Here is an 18,114-nt window from a genome sequence, read left to right as displayed (position 1 = left end):
GTCATCTGCCCAGATCCAAGTCATGCCACGTGCTTATGGCATATGAGGAAGAGGATCATGATGTTCCATATCCATAACAAGCTTTTTGGATGGCATGCATATTTGTGGTACGATAAACATAAAATGGACGTAATGTTCCAGCACCACTATTTGAGAAGGAATTTATTTCTAACCTGGCTAAAACAGAAAAAGTTCATTGATCAAGAGAAACCACTATGGATTGTTCCAGCTGAAGTAATCAACCCAGACTTAGAGCATAAGGGAAAAGAATGGCTTACCTTTAAATAGCTTATAGAAATAGAAAATAATGAGTTGAAACTCAGGTCAAATGAGGAATTACCATTCAAATACGGCTGGCTACAATACCGACAGATCAAAGACTTATTTGAGTCAGATCAAAGGAGGACAGGTATTAGAATTAAAAATTCAGAGTTAGAAGAACTTTTGCTGGGGGATAATAACAAAGCAATTTCTAAAATGTATAAATTGTTATTAAAATGGTATACAGAAGATGAGACAGTGAAAGTTCAAATGGTAAAGTGGGTGATAAATTGTAATAATGAAATTATGATGGAAGCTTGGGAGCAATTGTGGAAAAATACATTAAAAATTTCAACTTGTACCAGTATTAAAGAAAATGGCTATAAGATGATATATAGATGGCATTTAACACCGAAGAAGTTAGCCATTGCGAACAAACAGCTATCTAACAAGTGTTGGAAATGTAGGGAGCATGAAGGTTCTCTATTTCATATGTGGTGGACTTGTGGCAAGGCTAGAGACTTTTGGTCTAAAATATGTGCTGAAATGTCTTCAATACTCCAATATAATGTTGTTAAGAATCCAGAAATCTTATTATCCTTGCATTTAGAGGACGTTAATAGAAAAGACAGAGTATTATTGTATTATATGATAACAGCGGCAAGAACGTTATATGCACAATATTGGAAGAGAGAAGAAATACCAGAAATTGAAGAGTGGACACAAAAATTGTTGTACATGGCGGAAATGGACAAATTAACAAGAAAACTGAGGGATCAAGATCCAAAGGGATACTTTGAGGATTGGGGGAAACTGAGAAAATATTTAGAGAAAAAATGAGATGTTAAAGGACAATTATGGTCTTTTGAAAGTTATTAAATAAGATATGGGCCGTCGTCACACGGGCTTTTATTTAGCGCTAAAATGGCGCTATTTCCCGGCAAACACCCACCTTATTCCAACACTGTAGCGATTTTCTCTCTTCTGCTTTGTGCTTGATAGTCGCGCTATTTTGTGCCTCAGTGTGAATGCCTCACATCGATGTATTTCGCCTCGCAACGTCCTATGCCCTCCCTTCAATCCCAGAATCCATTTCTTCCTGCGACTCCCCTTTTTTTATTTTATTATGTCCTTATAACGCCATAACGACATAACACAATGCAAACTTTCTGCTGAAGTAAAAATGACTCAATCGCCATGGCAGAGACTTCAGCGATGGGGATCACGTCAGACAAGGAGTTTTCTGCGGGCAAAGGGCTATTTATATAATTTCAAAGTTGGAAAAACAAAAGGGTCGTAATGTTTTGCTCTAACGGAATGTTTATATGCTGTTATTCCGTTATAGCAGAATTAAACGCCAGAATAATTAAAAAAAGGGGGGAGGAGCTGCTTCTGCGCGGTTAGAGAGAACAGAACAGAGTGCTTCGGTGTGGACAGCTGGTGGCGCGAAGAGCCGTTAGGTGACCCAAAGAAACGTTACTGTGCCGATAACAGGTAGGACGCTATATGCTGTAAATTTAACGGAAGAGATGCCCATGTGACGACGGCCATAGTTTAGATCTTTACCAGTAATAAAAAAAAGCGACAACTAGGATTTAGAAATAAGATTAGAAAACGGGGGGTTGGAGTGCTGTTGGAAGTCAACACAGAAAAGGGGGAGGGGAGGAAGTGGGAAGCATATAACCATGGGAAACAAAGGAAAATGTAACTGTTATAATATTAATTGTATGTTAACCCATCCAATAAAAATTTTATTAATTAAAAAAAATGATGTTCCATATCCATAAACTGCCCTTTCAGAATGAGGAGGGGGTTGACTGCTAACAATTGGATTTTATCATTTGACCAAGAGTCTACATGCAATTTTATGTAGCATTTAAGTGCTTGCAAGCTGGCAATGAAATGGTATTTTGTATCACAGTTGATGACCTGTGGGATTTGATGCTTACCAACTTCCAGTCAAGACATGCCAACAAAACCTGAAGTGATGGTTGTTGTGGGTTTTCCGGGCTGTATTGCCGTGGTCTTGGCATTGTAGTTCCTGACGTTTCGCCAGCAGCTGTGGCTGGCATCTTCAGAGGTGTAGCACCAAAAGACAGAGATCTATCAGTGTCACAGTGTGGAAAAGATGTTGGCAGGTCATTTGTATCTACTCAGGAGGGGTGGGGTTGAGCTGAGTCATCCTGTAAGAGTTTCCCAGGGTGTGGAATGCTAATGGCGGGAGGCTTCACTGTATCCTGAGGAGGTTCTTCAATCAAACCCAGGATGAATCAAACAACCAAGGAAAAACAGTCTCCTACAGGAAAAGTGTTTTTGCCATATATCAAAGGAATTACTGATCAGATGGGAAAGCTTATGAAAAAGCATAACCTTCAAGCAGTATTCAGACCCACCCGAAAAATACAACAGATGCTACGATCAGCAAAAGACAGTAGAGACCCCCTCACCTCTGCAGGAGTATACCGTATACCCTGCAGCTGTGGACAAGTTTACATCGGGACCACAAAGCGTAGCATCCAGACAAGAATAAAAGAACATGAAAGACACTGCAGACTTGGACAACCTGAAAAATCAGCAGTGGCTGAACATAGCCTAACGCAAACAGGGCACAGTATCTTATTCCAGGACACCAAAAGACTGGACAACACTTCCAACTACTTTGTCAGACTGCACAGGGAAGCCATTGAAATTCACAAGCATAAGCAAAACTTCAACAGGAAAGAAGAAACCTTAAGAATGAACAGAGCATGGTTTCCAGTTCTGAAAAACACCAGGCTAACAAAACACTCTATACTCGACAATAGCCCTGCAGAGAAGATTAGCACATCAAGCACCAATCCATATGCAAAAGAACCTCCTCAGGATACAGTGAAGCCTCCCGCCATTAGCATTCCACACCCTGGGAAACTCTTACAGGATGACTCAGCTCAACCCCACCCCTCCTGAGTAGATACAAATGACCTGCCAACATCTTTTCCACACTGTGACACTGAGAGATCTCTGTCTTTTGGTGCTACACCTCTGAAGATGCCAGCCACAGCTGCTGGCGAAACGTCAGGAACTACAATGCCAAGACCATGGCAATACAGCCCGGAAAACCCACAACAACCATCGTTCTCCGGCCGTGAAACCCTTTCACAATACATAAAACCTGAAGTACTCAGCTTTTGAATTCTGAGGTAAAATTTCACACACAAAATTTGGAACTTTGGGAAATGTTGAATATATTTAGATATTCATGTCATTTCTACTGATGACATAATGGACTCCAAGAATCAAAAAAGATTTCAGCTTTAGATCACAGTCCTGTGTATAGTTTTGACTGTTACCTAGATTCTTCCTCCCTGAACATGCAATTGGCAGCTCTAAGCTTAAAGGAGAGGATTTTTTTTTATTTTTTGCTAAAGCAAAAGGGGAAGTGCTGTTCTGTCCTGACTCCCAAGCAGATTTAGACTGTTTAAACAGTGCAATCCTAAACAGAGTTACTCCAGTCTAAGACCATTGATTTCAGTGCTTAAGATTGTACTGAAAGTCTGTTGAAGTCAGTAGGCTTAGAATAGTTTTAACTCTACTTAGGATGCTACTTTAACATTTCAGTTCTAAGCAGCTCTACTAAATGGGACTTACTCCTAGGAATTCTTAGAATTGCATTCTAACAGTACAATCCTAAACAGTGTTACTCCAGTCTAAGCCGATTGGGATTGCCACCCAGCTGAATGCAGCCAAGATTCATATCAAGAATAACACGATTGGTTGGTTGCTCCTTTAGTTCCGTTCTGCCATTCTGTTTTATCAATTCCTCTTAGGACAGTAATATCACATTTCAAATTCAAATTTATTACGGTCAATAGACCAGCAATAACAATAAAAGGAAAGGATCACAAATACAAACCACAATTCCTGTCTACACAAGAGATCTAATTAAAACTATATTCATATACTCTACAGATAATATATCCTAAAAAATAGAGCTATCTTCAGTCTCTCCTTTTGTTAAAAACTTCCGCTTGTTTATAGCCAAAAAGCAATATTTTGCTTCTGCCGAGGTTACAGTCTTCTTAGTGTCTTCCAGCAAATATTTCAGCAGCACAGTATCTGTGCTGCTGAAATAATTATCCAGAGGTTTAAAATTGGAGAGTAATGGATATATTAACTGCTGTTTTTCTCCAGAATACAACTTACAATGTAAAAGAATATGAGCAACAGTTTCAACTTCCTTCTCTAAGCATATACAATATCTTTGATGGTTAGGTCTGCGAAGAAACCTTCCCTGCAATACATTAGAAGAGAAGGCATCAAAATGTGCTCTAGAAAAGGCCCATCTATACTTTTGATGTGTGATGTTAGAGAGATACGGGGCTGCTGCAAATTCGGACCACGATTTTAAACTACTATACATGCTAGGTAAGAGTGCTCCGTCAGTTTGAACCTCTATGTCAACCAAACGTCGTTGAACCATAGACTTGGCTTTACTTAAACCCATTTCCAAAAGATTTTCCGGGGACAGTAATATCAAAGTAAACTCTGCCGTCTTGTTCCAATTAAAAATAAAATGTCAGGGCTTCCTTCTAATTTATAAACAAGGACTACATATGTCTTGGAGCCTGTTCGCTATGGATTTTTTCCTTCCCTCTTGCAATGAATGGATTTTGTCGTAAATTATAGTCTGGAACAAGTTCCTTTGAGGGAAGAGAAAGAGCCTACCAAGAGAAGCCAGCCTCAATTGGTAACTTGCTTCCCCCTTCTCATTCCCTAATTGAAACCAAATGTGAAATATGCTGGATTGTGGGATTTCTGGCTGGGACCCAGGAATCCTCAGTATGCGAAATCGCTCGCAAAGGCATCTTGCATCAGCTTGCAGAAGTTTCTTTCCAGCCCGGCTTCACCATCTAGGGCGAAAGAAAGCGGCATCTCTCCTTTTTCCTTTAACGCTGTGGACTAAAGTTCTGAAAACGTCCACCCTTGCTCCCCTAAAACTTCATCTTAGCAGCCAGGTATGGACTTTATTCTGCTTTAAAAAAAGAAAAAAAATGGATACCAAAAAAGCCTTTTGTTTCTCATTTTGTCTAATGAAAAGGGCGGGAAGAAAATCTTTACCTTTTTGCCCCTTACAAAAACTGGAGCAGTTTAAGGCAATTTTGAGCAGAGATTCTTAACAGTACAAAGTAAGCAGTAAAACCCACCGTATGTAAAATTAAGCATAGTTGGAGAAAAAAAAATTGTTTGCATGGCAGGCCAGAGTGGTTGATTACAGATTCCACAGATGGATATGTGAACTGGGAGCTACATCCAAAGTGGTTTAGAACTAGAGAAAAACTGAGATGGGAAGCGTTGGGGTTTTTTGTCACTATAGTAAATTGTTCTTAAAATCTGTTGATTCAAGAATTAAAGATTGTTGGTTGCGTGCAAATACTGTTATTGGGGGATTATGAAATATGCAGCCCCCTCCTTTGCCGGATGTGTGCGTGCGCCTCGTGATGATTCTGTGTATCATTGCTATTTCTCTGATTGTTGGTGGCGCCTCTAGTTTGGCAACTGTAGAAACTAGAGGTTTGACCTCAAAAAGGCCCCAGTCCCAGAGGTCCTGCCACAGTATGGCTGCAACCCTTTCCCAGGACAGTCCTTTTAATAATGATTTGCAAAAGCCTAGCGGAGCAAGCTACTCCATATTTGTAAATGGCGATGGCTGTGTGTTCGTTTTGCTGGTTACCAAGTCTGAAGGAGACATTTCCAGTAAGTTGGTAAAAAATATCTCAGTACACACATTGCTGTGTGCTAAGTGCAGACATAACTTTTTTGAAATGGATATCCAGGATGAAGCCCGCTCCTAAATGAAATGCAAATACATGAATCATACAGGTATATGAATCAGAAAACGGAGATTTGCTGCAACTGCATGTATATTTCATGGTAAACCTGTGTTTGCTGTTGAGTAATGTGTGTGGAGGGAAAAAATCTTTAGATACATGAAAAATAATATTAGACGATGTGATGTGTAAATTCTGTTTCTGGAATTATATTATGTAAACTGTGGAGAACGTCAGTAGAGGTATTTTTTTCTCCCTCTGGAAACTGGTGTCAGCTAATGGAATAGATTGGCAGTAGATTCAAGAGAGACCAAAGAAAAGTCCTTCTTGACACATCATGTAATTCACTTTGCTGCTTCCAGACCCAATGAAGGTGACTGGTTTAAGCTGCATCCATGCAGGTGTTTTGTTCTCCTTGGCTCTCAAACTGGAGCGAGTTTTTCAGAGCACTTGCACCCCTTTGTACACCAATGGTCCACTTGCCAGATTTTCTTCTGCTGGGCCCTGATCTTCCCCGATCCTGCTTTGCTATGATCTTTCTCGCAGTCCAAGCAGGTATGCATGTGGGAAGGTGTGCATTTTTGAACCTCTCACCTGCATTGGTGCTGGTTTTTTGCTGTCATCCCATGAGGGGTGTTATTCTTCCTGTCTGCTTCCAGAGGGATTTTTGCTATATCACTATAGTGTTATCATGCTATAGCAATATAACTACTGATTTATTTTTAAAAGCTGGCAGGGTGGAGGAAATGACGGCCGTGAGGGGGCGACCTAGGAAAGTTGCAGAGGAAATTTCCATGGGGGTATTCTGCATTTGGAGAGGCAATTAATCCACAGCAGAGAACCGTCACCATGTGAATGCAGCCTTAGATTGCTTTGAAAGATGAGACGAATCTGTGGAACAGAGGTGTAACAAAGGCAAATATGAGCATAATGGACCATCCTTTTTTAAAAACAAATACTTTAGTTAAAAATAAACTTCCTTTCAACAAATTACAATAGCAACAATAAAAACAGGAAACAGAAACATAGATATCAATAAGACACCTGCAACACTCTCCTTCACCTCCCACCTCTTCCTAAAAAAAAAAATCAAACCATGGTAATTGGGATTTCTCAGGAGTATATCCTGTTCATCCATTTTTAAAGGTAACATACTCCTTCATTACATGTGGGGAGAGTTACTTCTTTCATAACCTGTTTGTGGACTCCCCAGAACATCTGGCCGATACTGTTGTGGTCCTTTGGACTGATCCAACAAAGCATATTTTGACAGAAAAGTACATGGACAGCAGAATTCCAGGGATACGTCTAGATAATTTCTACAGTTCAGAATTTCTACAGTTCAGTTCAGGTTAGGCAGGCAGCAACCCTAGTAGGGAGGTGGTGCTAAATGGAATAACAGTGAATGAATGTTGGGATGCATTGCTTCCTTCTGAACGATGCTAGGAATCGACTGATTTCATGTAGGACCACTGGAAAGTATTCAAATAATGGTAGTTTGTTATTCACAACCTGGGCCGTTTCCAGATGGCTTACCTGGCTCCGGAACGTTGCGCCATCTTGCGAGGAAAACGCGAAATATCGCGTTTTCTCATGTGAGTTTTGCGCGACGTCATGTGACGTCATGCAAAACTTGTGCGAGAAAACGCGATATTTCGAGTTTTCCCCGCAAGATGGCGCAACGTTCCGGAGCCAGGTAAGCCATCTGGAAACGGCCCTGATCTTCAGGGACTATCTCCTTGTACCGCTAGAATGTTCCTCAGTCACATAAGGGTTAAGACCCTTGTACAATTTGCTGTCTCTTAGAATTAATTCTCACTCTGGTTTTTGCAGTTAGGCATACCTTGGCACAACATGCGGTTGCTTATTTTATTTATTTAGATGTTGACACCCTATTTGCTCCCCCAATGGGAAGACAACGTAGTTTACAACATTGTTCTCCCTTCCTTCATTTTACCCTCCTAACAACAAACCTGAGATAGGTTAGGCTGAGAAAGAGCGGCTGGCCTAAGGTCACCCAGCAGCTTACATGGCAGAGCAGGGAACTGAACCTCTCCTAGATCCTAGTTCAACACTCTAATCACTCCACTACACTATGCAGCGCCTGGGTACCCAAGTTAAAAAAAATTAAAGTGAACACTCAGCCTGAGTTTCCTATCTGTATAATGGTATTTTAGTAACCCTTCCTCGGAGTGGAGTTGTGAAACTGAGCAAGAAAAACACTTTGAAACTAATGAGCTGTCTTTTCAACATTGTTTGCACGCACTTTTGAACACCAGAGTCTTGCAGAAGTATTGTTTTTAAAAGAACAATTTTTCAGCATATTCTTACATGGACTTCTGAGGCTCAGCATCCTTGCAAGTGGCTATGGAAAATCTGAAATGATTATTAACAGACCCAAATCAGCAAAACAGGGTCTTCTACTACAGAGAGAATGTATTATTAATTTCTTGGCATGTTGCTCTTATTTGGGGTAGATATTTTTGTTTGAAGTTGTATATTCTACAGTCATTTTCATGGTGCTGAGGGCACCACACACACACACAGCCCCTGCAGTTCTGAAATAGAGAAACCTCAAATTAAATCCATATCTGGGTGAATTCAACATTTAGATAGTTTGAGATAGGTAGCCATATTGGTCTGCAGTAGAACAACAGGATTTGAGTTCAGAGGCACCTTGGAGACAACAAGATTTTTTGTTTATGTGAAGAAGGGAGCACTGATAGACATGGGCACGAACAGAAAAAAAAGAACATGGTGTTCGTTGTTCGTTGCCATCCGTGAACAATGAACATTGACAAACATGACCTGTACACAAACATGTTCATTGTTCGTGGGGGCCAGCAGGCTCTCCTCCAGCCATCAAGATCCCTACCACACCACTCCCAGAAACCCTACCAGAGCAGGCAGCAGAAAAGGTACCAGTAATAAATAGTAGCTTGGCCCAGAGCCTGGCAGCAGCCCTGGAACTTGAAGAGGTAGATCCCTATCCCACCACACACAAAGAAAATTCAAGCTCCAATGCACTCTCCCTGTTTCTCCAAATGCCAGCAGCAACTGTCTCTCCCTCACTGTCTGCAAAACCGGAGCTGGGAGCCCCCCTCCCCCCTGCTCTTTGCTTCCTTGTAACAAATTTGGAGCTCCACACTTGAAAGGAAGACCTGCCTATCTAGCTAAATTGGGCTTAGATTGGGGTTTCCAGGGCAACAGCAGAAGTTCAGACAGAGTTCAGGCAGACCCTGCCTCTGGTTGCCAAGGGAATTGATTGCAGGTGCCAGATAGTCTGGCTTGACGAACAGCAAGGAACGAGGCTTGCAATGACCACCTGTTCATTTAGAATGGGGCCTCAGGAACAGCTTGTTCGCGAACAGCTGATTGGGCTGTTCATGGCTTTTTTTAGTTCATACTGCTGTTCATGCCCATCTCTAAGCGCTGACTCTCGAAAGCTGAAAAATCTTGTTCTCTAAGGTGTCACTGGACTCAAATTCTGCTGTTCAAAATTTAGAATTTCCGAGGATGGCCTTTGAATGTTGGTGGGTGCACGCACATTAGTCTTATGCATCTCAGTTGTGCATGATGTATGAGCAACTGAAGTCCACCTGTGCCTTTTCTTAGTGTGTGTTACTTGCATTAGACACTCCCATCTTCTTCCCCTCCATGAGAAATGCTACTGGGAAACCCATGAGCAGAGCATGAAGGCATCAGCAGCCATCTCTCCTCCCCCCAGTATTTGAAATTGAGATGTCTATTACCTCCAAATAGGGATGCTCCATTTAACTATCACAACGTTGTGGGCTTATCACAATGGGTATCTTTGTCTGCTCAGGACTATCACATCCTCTTTGGCATTTAAAACAAGAAACAAAACAAATGACAAGCTAAAGATTCTCTTTATTCTTAAGATCTCTGGAGATTAGTGCTAACACTAGCTAACTCATAAGCAAGGTTATCTCTTCCTGAAGTTTCTTGGGCTTGGAGGAAAGATGGAAATTTTAGGAGCAAGTGAATGGCAAGTGAACAGGGAGGAATACACGTGAGTCTGTTCACTTGCCAGGCAAGTGTCATTCGTCACTTGTAGCTTGGCCCTCAGGGGCAAATCTCAAGTCCTCCTGGGTCTACTCTTAAGCAAGAAGTCAGCAGTGAGAGCCAAGCTACAAAGGACGAATTACACTTGCCTGGCAAGTGAACAGACTCATGTGTATTCCTCCCTGTTCACTTGCCATTCACTTGCGCTCCACTTGATCAAGTGGAGCACAAGTGAATGGCAAGTGAACAGGGAGAATACACGTGAATCTGTTCACTTGCCAGGCAAGTGTGATTCGTCACTTGTAGCTTGGCTCTGAGTTCCACAAAACAATAATTCAGGTAGCTGTGGCAAATAGGCCAATCTGCTGTGTTCAGATTGAAGAAATGTGATTAATAAAGTTTATTAAAAGAGGTGCAAGAGAATACAATTATAAAAATATGCAAACAGGAAAAGAAAAAATAAGCTAAATATCCTAATAATACTGTACAGGCTTTCAGTCCTGAATCAAATGTCACCAATTTCACTTCCTAAAGTGACATTCTCGTGCTGCCGTAGGCATGCTCCCGCATTTTGCTGGGGTCCCAAATGGGCCAGAATTAGCCCTGTGCAAAGTGCGGGGGCACACCTGTAGCCAGTGTGATGATGACATTTCCTTGAAGTGATGTCATCATGCAAGCATGCTCAAAAACCACCACATACGAGGCACAAGGTAAGTGCCAGATCCCCCCCCCTTTCAACCGGGAGGGTATAGGGACCTGGCAACCTTACCTGATAAGGATGTAATCCCCAGGAAAGATGTAACTAGAATGAAGATTCAAGCTTTAAGGCCTCTTGGCTGCCATATGGCCTGACTGACTTAACCAGTTAGTGAGTTGCTCATATTGTGACGACATGTCTCTGTAGCTGTCACATCCTTACAATTAGCAGCACTTGTGGGCTCCCATCACTTCCAGGAGTGACATCATTGTGCTCCCGGGCTCCCGGGCTTTGTGCTGGGTAAGTTTGGGCCCCCAAACTGAAGATTATGAGTTAAAGAAAATATGCATTACAAGTAATAAGGGACTTAGATGATCCTTCTAGAATCTATGGGTTGGATCTCGGGTATCTGTTCCACCATGGTGATGTTTTCCTCCAGCTTAAGAAGCCTTTCCAAAATGCAAGAGGCTTTTGGCATCAGGGAAGAGCTTCTCACAGCAGAGGAAGGCCGCACCGCTAGTGGAACAGTTCTGTAAGATCTAACCCAATGGGTTAGATAAACCCTCATATCTGTGGGAATACTTTTCCACTCCTGGATGCTGTATTGTACCACTGAGTGCTTCATCATCCTGTTTGGTCTGCTGTTTTGGAGAACCCATAGCAAGAGGCATCTTGCTTTCTGCAACATACATTTTTTTTCATGCACTTGCAGCTGTAAGTCTTCAAAACTTTGTGGTTCAGTACAGACTAGAGGCAGGCATGAACGGGGAAAATGGCAGTTCGTTGCAGTTTGTGGTTCGTTGTGTTTCACAAACCACAAACCGGCATGAAATTGCCCAGTTTGCGAACTGGTTCATTTGGTTCGTGAATACGTCACTTCTGGGGCAGCAGAAGGTGTGCAGAAAGCCCATCCCTCCCATTGCCTAGGAAACTGTTTGATCGGCACCAGGCTGTCTGCAGTGACAAACCGAAAAATGAACCAGATGAACCAGCATAAAAATTGTTGCAGTTTGTCGTAGTTCGTCAGAAATGCCCTCCAATGAACTGTTGGTTCACAAACCAAAAAACGGCCCAGTTTGTGACAAACTTTGGTTTGTATTTCGGTTCATGCCCACCTCTAGTACAGACCAATATACTATAGGATTATTAGTGTACCTTTGGCTAAAAGAACAATCCCCCTTCCTTCAAATATGTGACTAGTTGTGTGGGCAATGATACTTGGTATATACACCTATTTCCCATCTGTGAAATGTTGGAGAATTACTTCCAACCCTTTTACATGCTTCAAATATCAATTTGATTGCAAGTTTAGAAGAAGGAAAGGGCTCGTAACTGAGGACCTCTGTTACTGTGTTGGGACTAATTATCTCTTCTGGCTAAGTAAACAAAGTATTTCCAAGCATCTGTAGAATTCCTTTTCCATACCACTAGTAACATAGCTCCAGGCATCTGTGTTCCAAAGGCAATGTTTCAAGTCTGCAATAGGGCTATAAATTTCAGTTCCAGCACTTCTCAAATGATAAAACTGCTCAGGGTTGGTGTTAACTATTTTTTATTATTTATGCAGTTCTATTAGTGTACTTTGAGACCCAGTTTGGTGTAGTGGTTAAGAGTGCGGGACTCTAATCTGGGGAACCGGGTTTGATTCCTCACTCCTCCACTTGAAGCCAGCTGGGTGACCTTGGGTCAGTCACAGCTTCTAGATCTCTCAGCCCCACCCACCTCACAGGGAGTTTTGTTGTGGGGATAATAATAGCATAGATGGTTGTTATGGATTTTCCGGGCTGTATTGCCGTGGTCTTGGCATTGTAGTTCCAGACGTTTCACCAGCAGCTGTGACTGGCATCTTCAGAGGTGTAGCACCGAAAGAAAGGGATCTCTCAGTGTCAAAATACTATATACTATATACTAATAGCATACTTTGTAAACCGCTCTGAGTGGGTGTTAAGTCATCCTGAAGGGCGGTATATAAATCAAATGTTGTTGTTGTTATTATTATTACTTGGCATTTTGAATGAATTTCCTAAATAAAAGGAAGGTCCCTGACCCAAGGAACTTACAATCTACATTCTGCCAGCTTCAGAGAAGTGAGAAATAGGAAGCAGTGGGGAAAGCAAGCATGATATGAGTAGACATGGGCACAAATTGAAATACAAATAAAATTTCGTGATGAATTGGGTCAATTCATGTATCGCGAATATGTGTTTCGTGGGGCAGCGTTTCTCATGAAATCCACGACTTTTGGGGCCGATTTGTTCAATTCGTGAAGGCTTTATGATACCAGACAGGCTGGTGCTGATCCATTGATTCCCTAGGCAACATAGGCCTGGATTGTCTGCAGACATTTTGTTGCCGTGGAAACCCTAATCTTAGCCCACATAACCTTGATAGGCAGCTCTCCCTGCCAACCTGAGAGCTGAGCAATGCGGATCTGCACAAGTTTACCTGGGAACTGTAGTTAGAGACTCCTTCCCTTCTCTGTTTCCCTTTTCCATTTTTAAGAACGGGATGGTGGAGTAGCAGTGGTGGCAGCAGCCTCAGCAGCTCCTTCTGCCACTGCTCACTGCTTGCCAGCTTCAGGAACCCTTCCCTGACTCTCTACATCCCGTCCTCCTGCTGCTCTGACATGCCTTCCCAGCCACCCCCTTCCCCAAGCTCCCTGGAGCAGATCCTGAGCGGATCCACTTTGCTCGGCTTTTCTTTTGAGACCTTGGAGGTGGGGGGGGGAGGGCATATCAGAGCAGCAGGAGGACGGGAAGGAAAAGTCAGCAAAGAGAACCTGAAGAGAGGAAAACCCAAGCAGATCCGCTCTGCTTGACTTTTCTTCCAGCAGCAGCAGAAAGCAGGAGGCCAGGAGGACTGGAGGGAAAAGTCAGCAAAGAGAGCCTGAAGGGAGCTGCTTGGGGGGAGCCTGCTGAGGTCTCCCTGCGAGTTTGGCATCTCTGGGTATGAAGGGGGCCATTGAAGAGCCCCAGGATCTGATGAATCACGAATCTAATGAATCGTTTTGCAAAACAGGACAATTTCGTGAAAGTTTGTGGAACTCAATGAACCATGAAACTCAGGGTTCCTTTTCCCCCGTTTCGTGCCCATCTCTAGATATGAGAAGAACAGGAAGAAAATTGACTTCAGACCACCCCACTCAGGTTTAGCGCTAGAGCCTCAGCTGAGCTATAGAACATGTAAAGAGAGATCAAAGGAGAGAACACCTCTAGGCATGTATTGTCTGTCTTTTCTTCTTGTATAGGTTGCCTTTTCTTCATCGGTGAGGTCACAAGAAGTCATGTTCATGAGAGGTTAAAGGGAAGAACCAGGAAGGCTTGAGCCTGGGCAACGTGCATTGTAGAAATTGTACAGTGTGGAGATTGCCTTGAAACATGTCCTTTTTACATTTGGTCCCCAAGATGATTTTTTTTAATGCTCTATCCAAATTTTTGTATAATGGACTGGTGTGCATGTGTTTTAATCCACACATGTGGAAACCATAGAGTTGCCAGGCTCCAGGTGGTGGCTGGAGATCTCTCAGAATTACAACTGATGTCCAGGTGACAGAGAGAGTGCTCCTGGAGAAAGTGGCTGCTTTGAAGGGTGGACTTTATGGCAGTATACCCCATTGAGCCCCCCCCCAAAAAACCTGACCCTTTCCAGGCTCCACCCCCCAAATCTCCAGAAATTTCCCAACCTGGACCTGACATCCCTGGGAAATCAGCCGAGGTATTTGACATCTCTGTGAGAGGAGTTCTTACTGTTTGTTTTCAAAATATTCATGGATAGAAGACTGCACTAAGTGCAGGGTTTTTTGTTTTTGTTAATGGAAACATTAATTCAACTGGGAATTTGGCAGAATATGGCACAGCATCTCAGAGGCTGACTATCAGATGGATAAATACAAGGAGCCAGGTAGGGTCATGGTTATGTAGTCTGGGCTTAGAGTCAGGTGTAATGGTATGTTCCAACTACTAGATTCCCCTTCTTGCCCTCCCATCGACATACCCCACTTGCCCGTGTGTCCTTCTTTTGCCCACTTGCAAGCTCTCCCGCCACCTGCAGTCACATTGACTATCACTGTCTGTAGTCTTTGTCCCTGATGGTGCTGGATAGTGGGTGCAACTAGGAGTGTCACTGCCGTGGCCACCAGGAATGCTGATGCTTTGTGCACCACCTACGTGCCTTTCTCCACCAACGCTAGGCAGCATATGCTAGGAGCAGAGGTGACAAAGCACTTGCAAGCAGGTGGTGGAAGGCACCTGATGAGATGCAAGGAGGAGGGATTCAACAGCAGTGGGCCCCACCAGAAGCCACAGACCCCGGCAGCTGCTCCACCTTTCCATGTGCTGCTGACACTGGCATTAGGTATGTGTGCTCAGGTGATGAAGCCAGCAAAAAATATGTCTCCTGCTTAAGCACCTTCCGTCTGCCTGGCATTACAGCTGATCCATGCAGGTTATTCATTTATTTAAATTGGGCATTTCCCCCCTTCCTGTTTCCACTTGCTGATGTCCTGCATTCATGCTCCAATCATTGGTAGCCCTTTTTTTTCTCTATAGGAAATGCTTTTTTAAAAAACTCTTTGGGGGAAAACTCATCCCCTACCCACCCCTCGACATGTCATTTGAGTACTGTAGAACAGAGGGTATGCCTTCAGTTTCACCACCTATCCATTATAGTTTTTAAAAACCTTTTAAAACCTCTTTCAGATTCACTGGAGTCACAGCTGCAGAAGAATGGGGGCAGCTATATTTAGGCTTTTCTAAATATGTTTCTTTGGCAGAATACTTTAGATTTTTGGATAAGGGGATAGGATTTACTATTGTTAAGTGACGCTGAACATGTTTAGTAGTTGTTGTAAGTTATCACTTGTTCATTGGGGGTGGAGGGAGTTGTGCTATAATAGGCAGGCAAATACAAGGGGTGGAAAGCCTCAAGTTTTGTGTTATTCCTAAACAGCACTATGTAAATATGTGGAAGGTTTTTAGAAAAATGTCCATGTTATTGCACCATTCCTCTTGAGCAGATGTGCCTGAATATTTAAAAAAGGGAAAAGAAATTGGGTAGGAATTTATGAAGGTAGAAAGACAGCAATGGAGATATAGAGGGTGAGAAACTATTGCACCAGCAGCATAATGAGGACAGTAAAATTCCCTTGTGCGGAAGCACCCTGCTTTGGTACAGTTGCTTCTAAAACATGATTTCCAAAGCAGGTTTGTGGGAAGTATGGATTTTAAAATCTTCCTGACCACATGTGGTGCCATTTTCCTGCGTGCAATTTTCTTCCCAGCCCCCTCCAATGGGCTTTTCGGTAAATTATTATTAGTAAATATATCACTGTACTGTAGGGTTGTCAGGCATGGCCTGGCAACTGGCAGGAGATGGGAGAGGCAGGAACTTACATGTGAGGGGCACAATTGTTGTCCCCAACATCATGGCCCAACTTCCAGCATGACCTGAATGCAAGGATGCCTCTGGCGTGACAACATCACTTCCAGGTTGGGCCAGAAGTTGCATCATCGCATTGGGGATGATAATTGTGCAGCCCCCCCTTCACCAACCAGTTTTCTCCAGCAGCCCTGCTGAGAAGCGATAGACAGCAGCAGCAAGGGGCAGGAGAGTTCCCACCATATGTGTGAATATGGTATTCCTAATTGCTCCTCTCCTAATATCTGTAATTTAGTTTGGTTCTGTTGGGTGGAGCTCTGCTTTCAGTTCCAGTTCTGTATGTTAGCTGAAGTTGTTGGTTGCAAGAGACTTTGCAGAGCAGAATCTTTCAGCTGCCCCCTTCTGCTGCAGCCCACTAGGATTGCCAGGTCCCTTGACTCCCCTGGCAGAAGCTTGGGAGCCTGGCAGTGGCGTAGCGTGGGGAGGCCAGAGGGTGGTTGCCCTGGGCGCAAAATTCGTAGAGGTGTAAGAGACTGTGCCGCATCCTTGGGGAGGCTGCCTGCACTGTCCTGCAGCAGGCCAAGCTGGCTGCGGCAGCGTGGGCAGCTGTGGCGGAGCAGAGACTCTGCCACGCCCTTGAGGAGGGTGCACAGCAAGTGCAAAGAACAAGCACAGGGATGCAGTAAATGTAAGTTCCAGGCTCCAGTAGCACAGCGTAGGTTAAGAGCGCCCCAGGCAAGGCAAGTATCCTGCCTTTTCTTTTTTGATCTCCTTCACACGTGCGGTCCCGCTTGCACGATGATGTCACCTCCAGGGAGTGACGTCATCACACAGGTCAAAGGGTGGCCTGGGAGCGCTCCCACACTCACCAAGGAGCTGGATCGGCCTGCTGTAGGGCACAATTCACCCTGAATTGAGCTGCTGTGGGCACAAGCACGCCACGCTGCCCGGGGAGCAAGCTCCCTTGCCGGTGGGAGCAGGGGATCACCCGCCCCAGGCAGGGGAATAGCACCTCTACAGCCTACTCTGTCCCCTCCCTCAAGTTTGTTCTGGGTGTCGGTGGACCACAGTAACAACATGTAATGGGGGAATTGGCAGAAACTGCCAGCACTTCTGCAAATGTAAATGCCATTCCATTAGTAACAGTGGGGTTGGTGTAGTAAATTAATAAGTAGTCTGAATCTTGTCTTGGTGATACCTAATTTTTTGTTTTAAGAGAGCTTCAGGTGAATCATCTAACAACACATTGTAACTGTATTCTTTTCTACAGGGATGTTTCCTTGGTTGTTACAGCACTTTTAACAAAACAGAAATCTATTTACTCTCAGCTCTGTGTTTGTTAAAAGAAAAACAAAATCTTGGGAAATAGGGGAAGTCCTTGGTATCATTTTGGTACCTTAAAAATTCTCCAGCGAAAATAATATATGTGACAAATAAATGGAATAAGAAACACATTTTTGCTGATGAGTCATACTATAATTTAGAGATTATCCTGGATTTTCAGTAGAGAAATCTGCATTCTTAATCGATGAATCACAGGAAACAATTGACACCACGTGAAGCTCTGCCTCCTTTTGAGCCACAGAACAGTTCTGAAAGTTTGTTTCCACCTCCCAGCTTGACCCTCAGACCACTTGAAGTGGGATATCTTTGGACTTAAGAATGTATTGAAGATGATCTTATCTTTTAAAGATTAGTGTCATCTTTTGTTTATTACTTTGAAAGTTATCTTTTAAGATGCCAGCTCAAAAAGCAAACTGTGCAAATAAATTTAAATATAAATCAATTAGTTAAATAGTAAGTGACAAACTAAAGACCTTGAATCTATTGTCAGCCCTAACATTTACACTCTTCTATGGGTAACTTCTGTTTTTTAAAAAATACAGTTTTTCTAGCATTTTATTTATTTAAAAATCCCAGCTCTTCTCCCTGAAGGGACCCAAAACA

The 18,114-nt window shown here is 43.1% G+C and overlaps 1 protein-coding gene across 1 annotated transcript in view; it reads left to right on the top strand.

Moving 5' to 3' along the window:
* The first annotated feature begins 5,185 nt into the window (after nt 1-5,185).
* DDR2 (discoidin domain receptor tyrosine kinase 2) overlaps nt 5,186-18,114 on the top strand; it is a 69,103-nt gene continuing 56,174 nt past the window's right edge. Inside the window, exon 1 of the mRNA XM_054980212.1 lies at nt 5,186-5,255. The gene's annotated coding sequence lies outside the window, so the exon portion shown is untranslated. The remainder of the gene's footprint in view (nt 5,256-18,114) is intronic.

The sequence above is a fragment of the Eublepharis macularius genome, chromosome 5 (assembly GCF_028583425.1).
Source record: "Eublepharis macularius isolate TG4126 chromosome 5, MPM_Emac_v1.0, whole genome shotgun sequence".
Classification (NCBI taxonomy): domain Eukaryota; kingdom Metazoa; phylum Chordata; class Lepidosauria; order Squamata; family Eublepharidae; genus Eublepharis; species Eublepharis macularius.
Note: the sequence above shows the minus strand (reverse complement) of the source record. Positions and strands in the feature narration are given on the sequence as shown.